General features: G+C 40.9%; 1 long non-coding RNA gene across 1 annotated transcript in view; it reads left to right on the top strand.

The window, feature by feature from the left end:
• Positions 1-15251, top strand: part of LOC141576769 (uncharacterized) — a 34580-nt gene extending 19329 nt beyond the window's left edge. Inside the window, exons 3-6 of the long non-coding RNA XR_012505188.1 lie at positions 7259-7331; positions 8704-9349; positions 12549-12620; positions 13991-15251. This is a non-coding gene — a long non-coding RNA (uncharacterized LOC141576769). The remainder of the gene's footprint in view (positions 1-7258; positions 7332-8703; positions 9350-12548; positions 12621-13990) is intronic.
• Positions 15252-17061: the final 1810 nt, after the last annotated feature.

Genomic DNA, 17061 nt, shown 5'->3' with positions numbered 1-17061 from the left:
TCAGCTGAAGACATTAGAAAGTTCTCTTGCAATGCACTTGTTTCTATTTTGGTGCATTTAGAATCATTTCTTTATTATCAACTTTGGCCATTTAAATTAGGATATATATTGTTGTAGGCCTACTGGGGTTCATTATGCTTGGACCCTCTGTGCTTCCTGTGTTGAGATAGCTGGTTCTATCTTTGGTTTAAGAAAATTTCAGTCTGATTTCTTCAAATATCTCTTCAAACCATTTGTCTTTCTTCTTTTCCATGTGGGATCCCTATGAGTCATAGACTGGTGTGTTTTCTCTTATCCCAGGTTTCAGTTGCATTGCTTACATTGGTTTTCACTTGCTTTTCTATGTCGTGTTCTGACTGAGTGATTGCGTTTATCCTGCTTTCGAAGTCACTTATTTGTTCCTCTGCATTATCTAGTCCGATTTGGACTGTCTTTAGCTTAGCTATTCTCACCATTGAGTTTTCTGATACTATTTGGCTCATCTAAAGTGTTTCTCTTTCCATTTATACTAGCCTGCATTTGTATTCATAGACTCAAGATTTCCTTCAGTGTTTTTATGTCCTCCCTTTTCAAGTCATGTTCTAGTAAATTTTGGTGGTCTAATACATTGGATATTCTTTCAGGAGACTCCTGTCTTTTGAAAATTTGGAATGGTTCTTTTAACTTTATTATATCTCTCTATCGCTATGGGTTAAGGATTATCATTTATCTATTATAGACTTGAACAGCTTTTGTAGGTGAAATCATTTCTGTGCACATTTATTATTAATGCTGTGAGGATTGTTATTGGTATGTAATGATGCCATGCATTCCTTCTGTGTCTGTTGCCTGTTATATCTATGATTGCTATTATGGTTTTTGTTGTGGTGAATACAACCTATTCTAGTAAAGTTAGCAGTGTCATTTTGGTTAAATGCTTATCATAGCTCTGACAGTGCTAGGACTAGTAATTTTTGCTGGAATACAGGCTTCCAAATGGTTTCTGGGCTGCCGGCTGGATATGTGGATAGGGAATGGTTCCAATACACTCTCATGAAAGTGCATTCGTCCTTACTATTGCCACGGAAAAGTCAAAATTTTATAATGGGTTCCCTCAGGTTCTCTGCAAACAAAAACAAAAGTGGAAACAAATCTATTGATGTCACACATTAGAACCTGTTGAAGCGTGCAGTGCCACAGTTGGGTCCTTAGTGTAGTACTGGGTCAGCACCACAACTATTGTTGCATTAGCATGTGGTAGTCAAGGCTGATGGAAAGGCTTCAAATTCACCTATTGTTCAGCAGATCTCTGCTCCAAGAACTCTTGCAATAAGGCATTGGAACTCAAAGGCAAGAATGGGGCATTTCAAAAACCTCTGCTTTGGACAATAAGAAATTTCAATCCTGCCTATGAAAGTTGCAGATCCTTGGGCTATAGAATCTGATTTCAACAATAAATTGCCCTGGATTCTAGAAACTAGATGAAGATGGCTCTGAATGAGACCCATTTCTCCTTTATGGAGAAAGTGAGCAATTATACCATGGATGTGGAAAGACTGTGACTAAGGCCCTGGGTTACTAAGCTAATCCACAACACATATGCCAGCAGATTTAATATTAAGAGAGGACCCAGGCAGATCTGTTCTCTAGATAGTACCAACCACAGCCCAAAACAATCTCCAAATCCCTGGGAATAAATTTGTGACATCAGCCACAGCCCTAACACACAGATTCCACAGGCACTCCTAGCTCAAAATTAACAGGTGGAGTATTGGTCTGGGAATGAATTGCAGAGAAATTTTGTGATTATTGCTTTCAGATATGTCAGCCAAACGTCCACTATGCACTCTTTTAACCCTCAGCACATTTTCTTCCATCTCAAATGACCTGTCCATTTTAGAGTGTGCATTCCAGTAAAACACAGTTTCCCCTTTACTGCTCCCTCACCAAAGGTCAGGTCCTGCACTGATTACCATTCTCTAATTTGCCTTCTACTCTTTCCAGGTTATGTGAGAATTCTTTCTGACTTTTGAAGTAAGAGATGTTTGGGCATTTTTCAGCAGGGTACCTGAGCCAAGGGCTGGGAGAGAGTATGTTTATCTTGCTGTATACATGGGAGAGAGTGAGCGAAGTTTGCACTGGTACTCTTCCACATTGGCATGGATAAATTAGCACAATTTAGTCATAACTCACAGACACTTGATTCTTGTTTAGCTATTTTTCTGTATATCAATTGTGGGAGGATGTGTCCGGAAACTCCAGGTCTGACAATGTGTTCATACCTCAGTTGCAGACTTTCAAATAATAAACAGAATTGAATTACATACATGGGAAATGTATCAAAATAAATACAGTTTTAGAAACATACTAAATCTAACTATAAGACAGTGTTGCCAAATTTAGGTACCAGCTTGAAATATCCAAATTAGAAAAATGCACAGAAAATATAAATTAGCAGCCAAGAGTCACGAAGGAGGCAGGTCAACAGTTTTCTCTTGGTGCCTCCAGCAGTAACAGAAACAATGAAATAATTCTTAGAACCATTAACAACCACAAACCTAGGTTTCCATTGTGCATGTGGTGCCCTTTCCTAATAATGACACATACTGGTCAATGTTGGCGATTCAAGGGGAAAAATTATTATTTAGGAAACCACAAAGAAACCCAAACAATGTATTTTTACATAGGCTTGGTTTCAATAGCACTTAGAGATATTAAAGATATGAAAACTCTGCTGCAGCTTTGCTAGGCTATTGAGAATCATGTGCTCTTCTATCAAAGATGAGAATGTTTAATCGACTAATTATGTTGAGAAAAGCAATTTAACCCCAAAAATACAGCAATCACATTATATCCGGCTCTTGGGACTTGACAAAAGGGAAAAGATGGTCCACAAAAAAAGTGTCATTACATATCTATCCCAACAATTACACTTCATTTCAATAACAGATTTATAATAGTTACAAATACTATTTTGAATAAATGAGGATAAATAAATATCCAAATTCAGGCAAAAAATTCACTCACTTACAAAACTCCCTTCACACCAAAGTAGACATAAGCCCAGCATTTGATGAATCTAGGGGAAGATCATCATTTCAAGGTGTGAGCGAAGAATTCAATACCAATCTATTTTAGTCGAGAGTAGTTGACAATGGAGGAGTCCACTGTTGTGCACAGAATGTGAAGGAGGAGGAACTCTGATACTAGGAGGGGCTTGCTCAGCTCCTACTGGCTTCATTGCAACTCAAGTGCTGATTCTTTGAAATGGATACATGAGGGGAGGGGAGGGAAGAGCAAGTGCTTGATACCAAGGGCCAACCCTGGGAAAAGGCTTACCTGTGCTTCGTGCTTGGTCGTCTGAGTGGTTTATAAATGCCCCTTGGGACGTGTGGATTCTCACGACCTCTTCCAAGAACATGAGCGCTTTTATCATCTCTGCCATCTCTTCTCTATTACATGTCAGGAATCTTGGACCCCTTCTTGGAGCAGAGAATTGAATAACTTTCTCAAGTGCACGTTGACACTCCATATGTTTCTGCCAGTTTCAGCGAGGTACAGTATGTCTCATGAATGCCTTTCGAGCCTGGTATTCTCAACAGAAGTCTCCATGCCAGTGTTCTCCATTGTAGCAGAACAACTCTCATCAATATGTTCGCATCTCACCTCAATTCATGCACCCAGCTATTCTGCCAGCTTCCTACATATCTCCTATAAAGTCAAATTCTAAAGGACAGGGCAAGTCTGAAAGTACCTCGGAGCCTCACCAGTAAGCTGACGACAGGCAGATCTTCCACTCTCTGCCCTTTCAGGTTCTGGAAACTTACCCGTGAACTTAGGTCTTTGGGCAGCAGCAGTATCTCGAACTTACACAGCTTCCCGAACAAAAGACCTAAGCCAATCTCCACAAAGGGCGGCAGCCCCTCCATCACACTGATCCACCCACAGAATTCTGCCCAGTTACCTTGGATCCACCAGCCACAAGAATCCTGGTGGGGCACACCGAGATTCCACCTGGAATCCAACCGGTAACTGCCATCCCCAATGGTTGCTGCATCTTGTCAGTGTTGAAGGAGGGGCTGCATCAGACGAGAGGTTCCAAAGGTAAATGTGATTCTCTCCATTAGCGTCCCATGATTCATTTTTTCTTCCCTTTATCCTTTTGTACAGATCTGTATACACAGTACAAACGGAGGGAAGTGTGTCCATTTTTAGTTTATGATTTCACACGTCTTTAAACTTTCTAACAGTTAACATTACACAAAGACCCACTATAAGAATCTTTTGTTTGTGTAATATCCATTCACCCAGAATACATATCCGTCTGTTGCTTTTCTGCTGAAATACACACACTCTCAGAAAATGGATCCATTTGTTTCATGGGGGCTGAAATTCCTAGAAGTGAAACCAATCCCAATGTGCACTTTTCTGTCTGTCTCTTTTGCTCTTAGTACAGTTTTGCAGAGCTACTTGTCTTTGTTATAGGTGTATGCCATTTATTTTCTACGTAGGGTTGAATATGCCATTCATTGATCCTGTTGGAAGACTTGTAATACTATATCATGGACTATGACTGCATCTTATTCAAAATCGGCATTTGGGCTAGGTCACGATATGCTCTTTTGAATCAATATTTATGAATATTAATGCACGCATCTGTGTTCTGAATACAAGCGTGTTGAGTACATTTAAGCTGCGATACTGGGTCAATGCAGGCTGAATGATCCTTGACATCACGTTGAGTAATTTATTTTGAATTATCATGTTTCCTTTGGATAGATGTCAGCCAACCGTACACTTTTAGTGTTTATTTGTTTGATTGTTTGTTTGCTTGTTGTTGGTTTTGCAAACACCTTAGGCCATGCATCTCTCCGTTTGCTTCAGAGAGTCATGTAAGATGATTTACTTAGTATAGTGTTGAAAATCACCTATGATTTCCTGCTCCCCACTCCCATCTTCAGGATTTTGATTTCCTAATTGCCTTCTTGTTTATTCTTTGCAACTCACTGCTCTTCTTGCATTTCCAAAAATGTCTTTCTTATTTACATTTCTACGTGCTACTTTTCGATTCAGGGTGGAATTCTCAATCTTTCTTTTAGGATAAGTTCCTAACTGCTGAATTCTTTTAGGATTTGCTGGTCTGTGAAATTATCTAGCTCGGTCTTTAATAGGAATAGCAGTCTTGTAGAATAGGCTACCCATATATTGCAGCTTTTTCTCATTCGGGATATGGTCTATGTCCTGGCACTCCTCCCTGTTCTGCAATATTTCTGCCGAGATATGAGCTGAAACCCCTCTGGAGGTTCTTTTGTGACTAAATTGCTTTCCTCTACATGCATTTTAAATCACTGGGATGATCATGATCTTTGTTGATTTGAATTGTACAGCTGCAAGTACGTGTATTGGGATTCCACCTCCTTTGGAAGCTGTGTAGTTCCTGAATTCGTATAGATGATTCTTTCTTGTTTTTCAGCAAGTTTCAGTCTGATTTTTCTACAAATATCTTTTCAGACTTTTTTTGTTAATCTTGCTTTTCCATCTGGGACTCTTACGAATCATACTCTTTCATGCTTTGTCTTACACCCAGGCTTCAACAGCAGTGTTTGCATTGGTTTGCACTTCTTTTTGTATGTCTTCTTCTGATCGAGGGATTTCTGTTCCCCTGTCTTCACAGTCTTTCACGAGTCCGTCTGCATTATCAAGTCTGCTTTGGACTGACTTTAGCCCTGGTATTATCACATCCTTGAGTTTTCTGATATTATTTGGATCGTTTTTAGAGTTTCTCTTCCCCTTTCCTGGTATATTGCCTTTTGTGATTCTGAGACACTGTTGTACTTCATGTTTTCCTCACCTCAGTTTTCAATACTAGCTCTGGTAGCATTTTGCAGTCTAGAGGGTTGAAAGCTTATTTTTTGGGCCTTCAAAGTCTTTGGAACTGAAAATGGTACTTCCTGTTCCTTTTTACTACACTTCTTTATCTCTACTGGTCAAGTAATATCAGGTATCTAATATAGATTTATAGGGCTTTGTTAAGTGAAAATTTTAGACCATTGGGTGTACAAAGTTCCATGATATTTCTGTGAGGACAATTTTCCCAAGGCATTGATGCCATGTCCTGTTCCTGTGTGTGTTGTCTGGTATACTTCTAATTGCTGGTGTTGCCTTTGTTGTGATGAACACACCATATTATTTCAATTAGTAAAACTTCGTTTTATTGCACTTACCTCACAATTCTGAAAGTGCAGAGTACACTTCCTCTTCTGGAAATGAAGCTTAAAGGTTTTCAGCTCGGCATTCTGCTTTATGTCATATTGGAGTCTTTCCAAAACAGCAAACTGAGAGTGCACTTGTGCTTTCTATTGCCATGGGAATGTCCGAATGTTACCAGTTTTTCCCAGAGCTTCTCTGTCTACAGAAACACCAGTGGAAACATATGTATGGATGTCAAACATCAGGGCCTGCTGGAATGATCCCGCAGACCGATCTTTGTGTCCTCTGGGCAGTACCATTTCAGTGCCATCCAAAATGTAGCATCTGCATTTGGGAGATAATGCTGAAGGAAATGCTTCAGCTTCTCACGTTGTGGACTTTGACTACTCTTCCTTGATCACTCATCCTTGGGTCATGGGTGCACGAATGCAACCACAAAGCTGTACCGAATTCTCTTCCTCAAACCAATCCGTAATCCCTGTCCAGGTTATGACTGTAGCAAATCCTAAAGCTTTTAATTCTGATTTCAAGCCCAAGGGACACTGAATCCCTCAGACCAGATGCACGACATCTCTGATTGAGCCCCACACGTGCTCTATTGGCAAAATGCCAAATTGATCCTGGGCCTGCAAGATGCAGTGGATGTGGCCATGGCACATATCGAAAAACTCAACCACACACGCCAATGTGGTTGCTTTCTTACTGGGGTTACAGGTCGGTTTGCTCTCTTGATAGAACCCACCACAACCCACAACGCACTCCAGATCCCTGAGACTCTGTAGCTCTATACCTCATTTTCCGCTGCCTCTGCTAGCTTAAATTTGGGAGATCGGATCTTGGTCTCAGAATCAATTTTGGGGATATGTTGTGCTGATTTCTATGAGTTATGTCAGCCAAGCATCTGCTGTGCACCCTTCTAACACTCAGCACATTACCTACAATCCCATGTGCGCTGTCCACTTGAGAGTGTGCGTCCAAGTAAAACAGAGTTTCACCTTTGCTGCTCCATCAGCAGAGGTCAGATCCTGCACAGATTTCCATTCTCTACTTTGCCTTCTCCTGCTTCCAGGTTTTCTGAGGCTGCATCCTGTCTTTGGAAGTAACAGACCACTCTTCGGAATGTGTCCTGTGCCAAGGGCTGGGTGAGTGGAAGTTTACATTGCTTTGTACATGGGAGGGAGTGAGCGCAAGTTGCACTGGTTCTCTGCCAACTGGGCATCGATAAATCAACACTTTCCAGATATAATTCACAGAAATGTGATGTTTGTTTAGCTCTGTTTCCTATAAAGGCATGGTTGGAGGGATTGTCCGAAGACTCCAATTTTGACATTGTGTTGATAACACAGTTGCAGGTTTTAAGAAGGTTAATAGAATTGATTTACATGTTTTGGGATTTATATGAAAATGAAGTTAGTGTTTGAAACATACTAAATTTACCTAGAAGTCAGACTTGTCAATTTTTGTAACATTATGTCAGCTCCAAGAAAAATATAGACAGATAGAAACTAAAATCACAGTCCAAAATGTTGAAGGAGACATGTCAACCCTTTACTGTTGAAGCCTCCAACACCAACAGGAACAATGAAGAAACAATTGAAACAATGAAATAACTGAGAATCTGGGTTTCCCTTGTGCATGGGTTGCCCTATAGTCCCAATGACACATACTGGCCAATGTTGGCATTTCAAGGGGTAACATTCCTCTCTAGGAAAGTACAAGAAAAACCAAAGAAAATATATACATTTAGGCTTGATTCCAAAAGCACATACAGGAATTTTAGTTATGAGAACCCTGATGCAGCTATGCTAGGCTATTGAAAAGCAGGTGTTCTTCTATCAGTGATGATAACGCTTAATCATCTGATCATGTTCGGTAAAGCAATTTAACACAACCAAGTCTGCACCCGCTATATATCGTGCACCCGGTGCTTGACTGAAGAGAAAGACGGTCCACAAAACCTGTGTCTTTAAATTCTTTCACGACTTTTACAGTTCAGGTCGCTATCTGACATAATATTTACCTATATTGTCTTGAAAAACTGAGGCCTAGTACATATTCAAGTTCAGTCAAAGATTCCTCTCACTTACCACACTCCCTTCACCCCAGACAAGACATAAAGCCAGCATTTGTTGAATCTAGGGGAAGGTCATCATTTCTTTGTGTGAGCTAAATATTCAATTCCTAACTATTTTAGTCGAGAGTATTTGACCTTTAAGGAGTTCACTGTTGTTCACAGAGTGTGAAGACGGAGGAACTCTGATTCTAGGAGGGGCTTGCTCTTCTCCTACTGGCTTCATTGCAGCTCAGTTTCTGATCCTTTAAAATGGATGCCTGAGTGGAGGGGAGGGAAGAGCAAGTGCTTGATATCAAGGCCCAAACCTGGGAAAAGGCTTACCTGGGCTTGGTGCATTTTGTTCTGAATGGATGTAAATGCCCCCTGGGGCCTGTGGATTCTCATGACCTCTTCCAAGAACATGAGCGCTTTTATCATCTCTGCCATCTCTTCTCTTTTAGACGTCAGGAATCTTGGACCCGTTCTTGGAGCAGAGAATTGAGTAACTTTCTCAAGTGCACGTTGACACTCCGAATGTTTCTGCCAGTATCAGTGAAGCTCAATATGTCTCATGAATGTCTTTCGAGCCTGGTATTCTCTAGAGATGTCTCCATGCCGGTATTCTCCATTGTAGCGGAACAACTCTCATCAATATGTTCGCATCTCTCCTCAATCCGTGCAGCCAGCTTTTCTGCCAGCTTCTCTTCGTGTCTCCCATAAGGTCGACTTCAACAGGACTGGGCAAGTCTGAAAGTACCTCGGAGCCTCACCAGTAAGCTGACGACAGGCAGATCTTCCACTCTCTGCCCTTTCAGGTTCTGGAAACTTACCCGTGAACTTAGGTCTTTGGGCAGCAGCAGTATCTCGAACTTACACAGCTTCCCGGACAAAAGACCTAAGCCAATCTCCACAAAGGGTAGCAGCCCCTCCATCACACTGATCCACCCACAGAATTCTGCCCAGTTACCTTGGATCCACCAGCCACAACAAGCCTCGCGGTACACACCAAGATTCCACCTGGAATCCAACCGGTAACTGCCATCCCCAATGGTTGCTGAATATTGACAGTGTTGGAGGAGTGGCTGCATCAGACGAGAGGTTCCTAAGGTAAATTTGATTCTATCCAATAGCGGGCCATGGTCCTTTTTTCTTCCCTCTTTCCTTTGGTTCAGATCTGTATATACAGTACAAACGGAGGGAAGTGTGTCCATTTTTAGTTTATGGTTTCTCACGTCTTGAAACTTTCTAACAGTTCACAGTGCACAGAGACCCACTAAAGGAAACTCATGTTTGTGTAATATCCATTCACCCAGAATACATATCCGTCTGTTGCTTTCTGCTGAAACACCCACGCTCTCAGAAAATGGATCCATTTGTTTCATGGGGGCTGAAATTCCTAGAAATGAAACCAATCCCAACGTGCACTTTCGTGTCTGTGTCGTTTGCTCTTAATACAGTTTTGCAGAGCTACTTGTCTTTGTTGTAGGCTTATGCCATTTCTTCTCTACGTAGGGTAGAATATGGCATTCATTCTTGCTGTTGGAAGAATTGTAAGTCTTTATCACAGGCTATGACCAAATCTTATTCAAAATCGGCATTTGGGTTAGGTCACGATATGCTCTTTTGAATCAATATTTATGAATATTAATGCACACGTCTGTGTTCTGAATACAAGTGTGTTGAGTACATTTAAGCCGCGATACTGGGTTGATGCGTGCTGAATGATCCTTGACATCAATTTGAGTATTTTGTTTTGAATACTCATGGTTTCTTTGGTATATGTCAGCCAACCGTACCCTTTTGGTGTCTGTTTGTTTGTTTGATTGTTTGTTTGTTTGCTTGTTGTTGGTTGTGCAAACACATTAGGACATGCATCACTCCGTTTGCTTCAATCAGAAAGTCATATAAGTGAATCACTTAAGATAGTGCTTAGAATCACCTATGATTTCCTGCTACCCTCTCCCATCTTATGGCTTGGATGCCCTCCTTGCCTGCTTCTTGTTTCTTGTTTGCAACTCACGCTCTTCTTGCATTTCCAATAATGGTTTTTCTTATTTCCGTTTCATCTTGCTACTTTTCTATTCAGGGTAGAATTCTCAATCTTTCTTTTAGGATAAGTTTCGAACTGCTGAATTCTTTTAGGCTTTGCTGGTCTGTGAATATCCCTAGCTCTGCCGTTATTATAAATGGCAGTCATGTGGCATAGGCTACCCATGATCACAGCTTTTTCTCATTCAGGATATGGCCTATGTCCTTGCACTCCTCCCTGTTCTGCAGTATTTCTGCCGAGATATGAGCTGAAACCCCTCTGCAGGTTCTGTTGTGACTAAATTGCTTTCCTCTACATGCATTTTAAATCACTGGGATGATCATGATCTTTGTTGATTTGAATTATACAGCTGCAAGTAGGTCTATTGGGATTCCACCTACTTTGGACACTGTGTACTGCCTGAATTCGTATAGATGATAGTTTCTTAGCTTTCAGCATGTTTCTTTGTGATTTTTCTTCAAATAGCTTTTCAGAATTTTTTATTTTATTTCTTGCTTTTCCATTTGGGACTCTTATGGATCCTATTCTTTCATGCTTTGTCTTACCCCAAGATTCAACAGCGATGTTTACGTTGGTTTGCACTTGCTTTTCTATGTCTTCTTCTGATCGAGGGATTTCTGTTCACCTGTCTTCACGGTCATTCACGAGTCCCTCTGCATTATCTAGTCTGCTTAGGACTGACTTTAGCCCAGTTATTATCTCATCCATTGAGTTTCCTGATATTATTTGTTCTTCTTTATAGTTTCTCTTCCCCTTTTCTGGTATTCTGCCTTTTGTGATTCTGAGACACTGTTGTTCTACAGTGGTTTCCTCACCTCCGATTTCAATGCTTGCTCTGGTAGCATTTTTCCGTCTAGTTGCTAAAAGCTTATTGTTTGGGCCTTCAATCTCTTTGGAACTTAAATGGTACTTCCTGTTTCTTTTACTATACTTCTTTTCCTCTGAGGGTCAAGTACTATCAGGTATCTAATATAGATTTATAAGGCTTGGTTAAGTGAAAACTTTAGACTCTTTGGTGTACGCAATTCCATGATATTTCTGTGAGGACAATTTTCCCTAGACATTGATGCCATGTCCTGTTCCTGCGTGTATTGTCTGTTATATCTCTAATTGCTGGTGTTGCATTTGTTGTGATGAAACCACCATACTATTTGAATTAGTATAACCTCACTTTTATTATGCTAATCTCACAATTCTGAAAGTGCACAGGGCCCTTCTCCTATTGGAAATGAAGCTTCTAAAGGTTTTCAGCTCTGCATTTTTCTGTATGTCATTTTGGACTGTTTCCAACACAGCCAACAGACAGTGCGCTTGTACTTTCTTTTGCCATGGGAATATCCCAATGTTACCAGTTCTTCTCAGAGCTTCTCTGTCTACAGAAACACCAGTGGAAACATATGTATGGATGTCATACTTCAGGGCCTGCTGGAATGATCCCGCAGACCGACCTATGTGTCCTCGGTGCATTACCATGTCAATGCCATCCAAAATGCAGCGTCTGCATTTGGGAGATAATGCTGAAGGAAATGCTTCAACTTCTCACGCTGTGGACTTTGACCACTCTTCCTTGTTCTCTCATCCTTGTGTCATGTGTTCACAAAGGCAACCACAGAGCTGTTCCGCATCCTCTGCCTCAAAGCAGACCATAATTCCAGTCCAGGTTACGAATGTAGCATATCCAAAACTTTTAATACTGATTTCAAACCTGATGCACCCTGAAACGCTCAGACAAGGTGCATGATATCTCTGATTTAGCCCCACATGTGCTCTGCTGGCAAAATGCCAAACTGGTCCCTGGTACTGCAGATGCAGTGGATGTGGCCATAGGACATATCGATAAACTCAACCACACACGCCAGTGTGGTTGCTTTCTCACTGAGGTCACAGTTCTGTTTGCTCTCTTTATAGGACTCAACATATCTTACAATGCACTCTAGATCCCTGAGATCTGCGTGTGCCATCATCCGTAGCCCTATCCCTCTTTTTCCGCTGCCTCTGCTAGCTCAAATTTGGCAGCTTGGATCTTAGTCTCAGATTAAATTGTTGGGATATTTTCTGTGGTTTCTTTTAGTTCTGTCAGCCAAGCATCTGCTGTGCACTCTTCTAACACTCCGCACATCAACTTCAATCCCATGTGTGCTCCCCGCTTGAGAGTGTGCATCCAAGTTAGACCGAGTTTCACCTTTGATGCTCCATTACCAGAGGTCAGATCCTGCACTGGTTTCCATTCTCTACTTTGTCTTCTTCTACTTCCAGGTTTTCTGAGGCCTCGTCCTGTCTTTGGAATAACAGACCACTCTTCGGCATCTTTCCTGTGCCAAGGGCTGGGTGAGTGGATGTATACATTGCTATGTACATGGGAGGGAGGGAGCACAGGTTACACTGGTTCTCTGCCAACTGAGCATTGATAAATCAACACTTTCCAGATATAATTCACAGAAATGTGAAGATTGTTTTGATCTATTTTCTATACAGCCATGGTGGGAGGGTTTGTCCGTAGACTCCAGTTTTGACATTGTGTTGATAACTCAGTTGCAGTTTTTAAGAAGGTTAACAGAATTGATTTACATTTTTTGGTATTTATAGGAAAATGAATTTAGTTTTTGAAACATACTAAATCCACCGAAATGCCAGCCTTGCCAATTTTGTAACATTATGTCACCTCTAAGAAAAATACATACAGTTAGAAAGTAAAATCGCTGTCCAATATTTTGAAGGGAATATGTCAACTCTTTACTTTTGAAACCTCCAACACCAACATGAACCGTGAAACACCTATTGGAACCATGAAATAACCGAGAACCTGGGTTTCCATTGTGCATGTTGTTCCCTATACTCACAATGACACATACTGGCCATTGTTGGCATTTCAAGGTGTAACATTTCTCTTTAGGAACATACAAGAAAAACCAAACAAAATATATACATTTATGCTTGATTCCAAAAGCACGTAGAGGAATTTTTCTATGAGATACCTGATGCAGCGATGCTAGGCAATTGTGAACTAGGTGTTCTCCTATCATTGATGAGAATGCTTAATCATCCTAACATATTGGGTAAAGCAATTTCACACAACCAAGTGTGCACCCCCATGATATCGTGCACCCGAGGCTTGACTGAAGGGAAAGTCGCTCCACATAACCAGTATCTTTAATGTCTTTCATGATTTTAGAGTTAAGTTCACTATCTGACTTATAATATTTGACAATTCTATCTTGAAAAACTGAGGCCTAATACATATTCAAGTTCAGTCAAAGATTCCCCTCACTTACCACACTCCCTTCACCCCAAAGAAGACATAATCCCAGCATTTGCTGAATCCAGGGGAAGGTCATCATTTCTTTGTGTGAGCTGAGTATTCAATTCCTATCTATTATAGTCGAGAGATTTTGACCTTTAAGGAGTTCACAGTTGTTCACAGAGTGTGAAGTTGGGGGAACTCTTATTCTTGGAGGGGATTTCTCTTCTCCTACTGGCTTCATTTCACTTCAGGTGCTGATCTTTAAAATGGATGCATGAGTGGAGTGGAGGGTAGAGCAGGGTCTTGATAGCTAGGGCGATAATGGGAAAAGTCTTACCTGGTCTTGGTGCACTTTGGTCTGAATTGTTTGTAAATGCCCAATGGGACGTGTGGATTCTAACGACCTCTTCCAAGAACACGAGCGCTTTTTTCATCTCTGCCATCTCTTCTCTTTTAGACGTCAGGAATCTTGGACCTGTTCTTGGAGCAGGGAATTGAGTAACTTTCTCTAGTGCACATTGAAAGTCCGTATATTTCTACCAGCATCACCGATGTCCAGTAGGTCTCATGAAAGACTTTCGAGCCTGCTATTCTCTAGAGATGTCTCCATGCCAGTATTCTCCATTGTAGCAGAACAACTCTCATCCATATGTTCGCATCTCTGCTCAAACTGTGCAGCCAGCTTTTCTGCCAGGTTCTCTTCTTGTCTCCCATAAAGTCGACTTCAACAGGACTGGGCAAATCTGAATGTACCTCGGAGCTTCACCAGTAAGCTGATGACAGGCAGATATTCCAGTGTCTGCCCTTTCAGATTTTGGAAACTTACCCATGAACTCAGGTCATTGGGTAGCAGCAGTAACTCGAACTTACACAGATTCCTCAGCAAAAGACAAAAGCCAATTTCCACAGAGGGCGACAGCCCTTCCATCACACTGATCCACCCTCAGAATTCTGCCCAGTTACCTTGGATGCACCAGCCACAACAAGCCTCACGGTACACACCAACATTCCTTCTGGAATTCCATCCGGTAACAGCCATCCCCAATGTTTGCTGCATTTTCTCAACGTTGGGGTAGGAGCTGCATTATACTAGAGGTTCCTTAGTTAAATGTGATTCAATCCACTAGCGTCCCATGGTCCTTTTATCTTCCCTCTTTCCTTTGTTCCAGATCTGAATACACTGTAGAAACGGATGGAAGTGTGTCCATTTTTAGTTTATGGTTTCTCACGTCTTGAAATTTTCTAACACTTCGCAGTACACAGAGAGCCACTAAAGGAAACTCATGTTTGTGTAATATCCATTCACCCAGAATACATATCCGTCTGTTGCTTTCTGCTGAAACACCCACACTCTCAGAATAAGGATCCATTTGTTTCATGGGGGTGAAATTCCTAGAAGTGAATCCAATCCCTATGTGCTGTTTCCTGTCTGTCTCTTTTGCTCTTAGTATAGTTTTGCAGAGCTGCTTGTCTTTGCTATAGTCTTATGCCGTTTCTTCACTACATCGGGTAGAATATGGCATTCGTACATCCTGTTGGAAGACTTGTAAGTCTATATAACGTTGTATGACTGAATATTTTTCAAAACCGTCATTTGGTTTGGGTCACGATATGCACTTTTGAATCAATATTTATGAATATTAATGCACGCATCTGTTTTCTGAATACAAGTGTGTTGAGTACATGCTAGCCTCCATACTGGGTTGATGCGTGTTGAATGATCCTTGACATTACTTTGAGTATTTTGTATTGAATAAACATGTTTCTTTTTTATATGTCATCCAAGTGTAACCTTTTGGTGTTTGTTTGTTTGTTTGATTGTTTGTTTGTTTTGCAAACACATTAGGCCATGCATCTCTCCTTTTGCTTCAGACAGTCATATAAGCTGATTCACTTAAGATAGTGCTTAAAATCACCTATGATTTCCTGCTACCCACTCCCATCTTTAGGATTTTGAAGTCCTCCTTGCCTTCTTCTTCTTACTTCTTTGCAACTCAGGCTCTTCTTGCATTTCCAATAATGGTTTTCTTATTTCCATTTCATCTTGCTACTTTTCTCTTCAGGGAAGGATTCTCAACTTGTGTTTTAGGATCAGTTTCAAACTGCTGAATTCTTTTAAGATTTGCCGGTCAGTGAAATTCCCTAGCTCTTCCGTTCTTAGAAATGGCGGTCATTTGGCATTGGCTACCCTAGATTGCAGCTTTTTCTCATTCAGGGTATGGTCTATGTCCTGACACTCCTCCCTGTCCTGCAATATTTCTGCAGAGATACGAGCTGAAACCCCTCTGGAGGTTCTGTTGTGACTAAGTTGTTTTCCTCGAGGTGCATTTTAGATCCCTGGGATGATCATGAACTTTGTTTATTTGAATTCTACAGCTGCTTGTAGGTCTATTGGGATTCCACCTCTTTGGACCCTGTGTACTCCTGAAATCGTATAGATGATTCTTTCTTGGATTTCAGAAAGTTTCACTCTGATTTTTCTAAAAATAATTTTTCAGACTTTTTTTTTTTTATCTCTTGCATTCCCATCTGGGACTCTTTTGAACCATAAACTTTCATGCTTTGTCTTACCCCGGGATTCAACAGCAATGTTTGCATTGGTTTACACTTGCTTTTCTATGTCTTCCTCTGATCGGGGGATTTCAGTTCCCCTGTTTACACAATCATTCAAGAGTCCCTCTGCATTATCTAGTCTGCTTAGGACTGACTTTAGCCCTGTTATTATCACATCCATTGAGTTTACTGATAGTATTTGGCTTGTCTTTAGAGTTTCTCTTCACCTTTTCTGGCATTCTGTCTTATGTGATTCTGAGACACTGTTGTTACTCAGTGTTTTCCTCACCTCCGCTTTCAATACTTGCTCTGGTAGCATTTTGCATTCTAGTTGTTTGGAAGCTTATTTTTTGGGCCTTCAATCACTTTGGAACTGAAAATGGTACTTCCTGTTTCTTTTCCTATGCTTCTTTATCTCTACTTTTCAAGTACTATCAGGTATCTATTTTAGACTTATAGGGCTTTGTTAAGTGAATATTATAGACTCTTGTGTGTACACAATTCCATGATATTTCTGTGAGGACAATTTTTCCTAGACATTGATGCCAAGTCCTGTTCCTGTGTGTGTTGTCTGGTATATCTCTAATTGCTGGTGTTTCCTTTCTTGTGATGAACACACTATAATATTTCGATTATTATATCCTCAGTTTTATTACGCTTATCTCAGAATTCTGGTAGTGCACAGGATACTTCCTCTTGTGGAAATGAAGCTTCTAAAGATTTTCAGCTCTGCATTTTGCTGTATGTCATTTTGGAGTGTTTCCAAAACAGGAAACTGACAGTGAGCTTGTGCTTTCTATTGCCATGGGAATGTCCCAATATTACCAGTTCTTCCCAGATCTTCTCTGTCTACAGAAACAACAGTGGAAACATATCTATGGATGTCATACAACATGGCCTGCTGAAATGATCCCACAGACTGACGTATGTGTTCTCGGTGCAGTAACATTTCAGTGCCATCGAAAATGTAGCATC

Source organism: Camelus bactrianus, unplaced genomic scaffold (assembly GCF_048773025.1).
Source record: "Camelus bactrianus isolate YW-2024 breed Bactrian camel unplaced genomic scaffold, ASM4877302v1 HiC_scaffold_32, whole genome shotgun sequence".
In the NCBI taxonomy this organism is placed as follows: domain Eukaryota; kingdom Metazoa; phylum Chordata; class Mammalia; order Artiodactyla; family Camelidae; genus Camelus; species Camelus bactrianus.
The sequence above is the reverse complement of the archived record's forward strand: the minus strand, read 5'-3'. Positions and strand labels throughout refer to the sequence as shown.